General features: G+C 52.5%; 1 protein-coding gene across 1 annotated transcript in view; it reads left to right on the top strand.

Annotated features, from left to right (window-relative positions):
- Positions 1–116: 116 nt before the first annotated feature.
- CTIF (cap binding complex dependent translation initiation factor) overlaps positions 117–3,797 on the top strand; it is a 92,305-nt gene continuing 88,624 nt past the window's right edge. Inside the window, exon 1 of the mRNA XM_010725149.3 lies at positions 117–2,107. The gene's annotated coding sequence lies outside the window, so the exon portion shown is untranslated. The remainder of the gene's footprint in view (positions 2,108–3,797) is intronic.

Raw genomic sequence — 3,797 nt, 5'->3', positions numbered from 1 at the left:
CGCGCTGCCGCCCTTCAGCACCGCCCGGGTGGGCACCGGGCTGCGGCTGGAGGTCACCGCCGGCAGAGAAACGTGCGGAGGTGGCACGGGCGCTGAGCTGCCGGGCTCTGCCCTGTCCCCACCCAGATGCGCCGCAGCGTGGCCGGGTGGTCGCAGAACCACGGGACTGTGAAGGCGGCAGGAAACCTCCGGCATCCCCAGTGCAAACCCACTGGCCGTGTCCCTCAGCCATAGTCACACCCCTAGGATGGGTTTCTGCTGTTGGATGCTGTCACAGCACACTGTCAGAGCTCTACCGAGTTGGGAAAACCACGGTCTGGTACAGATCTACGCCCTTTCTACCTTGTTCTGGGCAGCTCAGGCAGTGTTTGCATTCAAATCACATTCCTCTGGTTGTTTGGAGCGTAGGCCCTTCTGCAGTACCTGCACCCAAAGGCTCTGCAGGTGCCCCGTGCCTCATTTAAGGTGTTTTAACGTTGCCCAGCTCCATTTGTTGTCCTTTCTCAAACCCGAAGTTGCTTTTAAGAAGCAGAATGATGCCACGTCACATCCACGTGTAACAAAACGGCACATTTCAGCGGAGCTGCAGGAGGAAGCCCAGCACCCGGGGCTCCAGAAGTCCTTCCTGACATGTGCTGGCAGAGGGAGCGGGGAGCTGTATGAGGTGGCTCCTTGCTCTCACACTTGCTGCTGAAGCTGAGTCAGCCCCGCACGCTGCTGGGATGGGAATGGTCCGCAGATGGTTCCTCCTTTGCACGGTGATGTGCAAAGCATGGAAACATTCTCCGTGGTTGTTGACCCTCGCAGGCTGTGGGAGGGAGATGGGGAGATGCCCTTCAGCACTTGCTCGTGCTTTCTGAACTTTGTTGGCAATAGCTATGCCACTGTGACCCTCCTCTCTGTTCCCAGTTTTGGGGTTTGTCCCCCGTTCCTCACAGCACCTATCCTTTCCCTTGCTCTTTCACTAACGGGAGCTAGGTGAGATTGCAGTTGCATTTCTGCTCGTATTCTGTACAGAGTTGCAAGCAGACCCTCCTGGAACCTCTGTATGTTTGTGTTCCTGTTGCTGGAGTGAGCCTCTGGCTGAGTCCTGGCATTGGTTTAGCAGAATCAAACATTCACATTGCATGTGACATCAGTAGGTTTCAGAGTTAGCCATCCTCTGGTGCTTTTGGGGCAGCTCAGGCTGGAGCTTTCTGTCTGGAAGATGTGTGGTGTTGTTAGGGCATATGGGCAGGTAATGTCCTTAAATACTTCAGGTTGTCCTTGTGAAACTCCTTGGAGAAGTTCTGCTCCACGAGTGTTATTACTGAGTCATCAAGAGTGAAGGGCCTGGAATTGCTGTTCATTGGAGAGACTGGCCATTATATTGATATTTTTATACAAATTAAGATAATGTTGCTTGAGTGTGTACATAAGGGCACTTACAATATAGATGCCTTGCTGCTGACCCTAATTGAAATTCATTTCAGGCTGAGACGGAGATGCCATTGGGTAATTTTAAACTATTTTTTGCATCCAACCACCAACTTTCCTGCTGAAAGAAAGCAGTTATTGTAAAATAGAATTGCAGGGTGGTTTGGGTTGGAAGGGAGCTTTAAAGGCCATCAGGTCCAACTCCCTGCAGCGAACAGGGACGCACACAGCTCCATCAGGTTTTAGTTCTTCTTTGGGGTCATCCGTAGCCATGCAAGGCTCCGAGGACCGCACGGTGACCAGGAGTGTTCTTTGTGCTTTGGGAAAGGCATTGCTTCCATTCTCTCTGCTCCTCCATCCCACAGCCTCTTTCCCCCAGGGGGTAGAGACAGCAAAAGGGCAAAACCCAACAAACTGGTTTCCCCGTGGCAGGAGGAGCTGTGGTGACCCACCTCAACTTCTCGCTCAGGTCTCTGTAGGACCACATCCCGCCTCACCCCTCTGCGAGGAGCCTGCTGGTGGAGCATCTCATAGTGTGCTGCAATTTGTGGAGGGCGTCACCGACTCTTTTAATTGGCCTGATTGCAAGTAAGCCTTCCCTTCCCTTCTGGAGCTGTCAGAAGGACAGGCGTGCACAGCAGACACACAGCTGCCCCCGGCTTCCTGCATCCTGCAACAAGGAGCAAGTGAGGTACGCCGTGCTTTGTCCTTAGCTACAGCTGATGGATTCGGCGGCAGCTGGAGGCTTTGCTCTTGTACATATTTCATTAAATGACATTTTTTGTCTTTTGCCGTGCGCACATTGTGTTGTGACGTCGGGTCAGGGCTGGAGCTTGGAGCTGCCTCTGTCCAACCACCTCCACTCACGGGGATGGAGGTCGCACTGTGCTCAGCCGAGAGGTCGGGGCTGTCAGACTGAGGACTGTCGCTTTGGGGGACGTCGGTTTGAGGGCTGACAATTTGGAGGATGTTGCTTTAGAGGATGGCTGTGTTAGGAACGTGGGTTTAGTGGTTCGGGGGTTGTCTGTATGGGGGATGTCACTTTTGGGGGATATCACTTTGGGGGACATCATTCACCCGTACGGAACTTTGGGAAGGGTGGAAGCTTGCACCATTACAGCAGTGGCGTGGTGGTCTGGCCAAGGAAAACCCCCTAACTGAGCCTTAAATCCTGCAGCACACCAGCAATGCAGGGCTTTGTTAAAACCCTGAGGTGCTGGCTGTTCTTCCCAGGCTTTGAATATCGGTGGGGCACACGGCGTCTTTCCAGAAACCAGCCCAAAGGAGAGCATTGAGTGGCTTTTTTTCTTAATATGCATTACGTGAGGTAAAAGATTTATTTATTGAGGGGCTATAGCCACTTCAAACTGAGGCTTCTTTCCCATTTCTGTGCTTTTTTTACTGTTATTATTTTGTTTACAGAGATGAGGCTTATGCAGTCAGATGGGATTTCGCTTCTGGTTCCTCCAGAAATGTTTCAACCCTGGGATTGATTTTAGCCAAATTGGACAGAGGAATGCTTTAAGGAAATGGGTGGAAGAGGGAAATCCAGTTTCTTCCTGCCCAAAGGGAGAGACTGCAGCAGTGATGTTGGCTGGGTGCAGGTGGGTTACCTCGGTGACACCCAGTGGGATTTGAGGTTTATGGTGGGGCCAGCTCTAAGCCTCACAAAATGTTTTTTAAGCAAAAAATCCATGCTGTGCCCAAAGAGGGAGTCATCTGTAGGGATACTGCTGGAGATCTAAACCTGGTCCCCTCCATCAGCTGGCAGCAGGGATTTTCCATGCCCTGTGGGACACCTCATTGTGGCCTCTTGTATTATGGCAGCACTTTGGGGCGCTGAACCTACTGATACTGAAAAAATCCACTCCAAAGAGCTGATGGCCCAAGATACGGCCCCGAATCTCTGAATTCAATAGGATTCTCCTTGTCTAACCCTCTTTGCATCACCTGCCATCTGAGTAGGCGGCGAGGATGTGCCGTGATTGGCACTGCACAGAGCAGAAGTTGTAAGCCCTTGACGGGATTTATGGAACAGGACAGCACCTGGCTGTACTGCCTAGCTGTCTGTGGGGTGCTAATGGGGCTTTTCTACACAGAGTCGTAGGATCGTAGAGCCATGGAATGGTTGGGTTGGAAGGCACCTGAAGGATCACAGGACCTTAGAGTGGTTGAGTTGGAAGGGACCTGCACAACCATGGGCCCTTGGCGGTCATCTTCACTGGATGCAGGGCTTGGAGCTGCTTGGTGGACACCAGATTCAGGAGAGCTGAGTGGGAAGCCGTGCCCTGTGCTCCCTTCTTGGTAATGGCCGTTACTACAGCTGCAACCTGGGGCCACCTGCTCTGCCCTTCCCTTTCTGCCGTCACTACTTGCACTTT

The sequence above is a fragment of the Meleagris gallopavo genome, chromosome Z, assembly GCF_000146605.3.
Source record: "Meleagris gallopavo isolate NT-WF06-2002-E0010 breed Aviagen turkey brand Nicholas breeding stock chromosome Z, Turkey_5.1, whole genome shotgun sequence".
In the NCBI taxonomy this organism is placed as follows: domain Eukaryota; kingdom Metazoa; phylum Chordata; class Aves; order Galliformes; family Phasianidae; genus Meleagris; species Meleagris gallopavo.
Note: the sequence above shows the minus strand (reverse complement) of the source record. Positions and strands in the feature narration are given on the sequence as shown.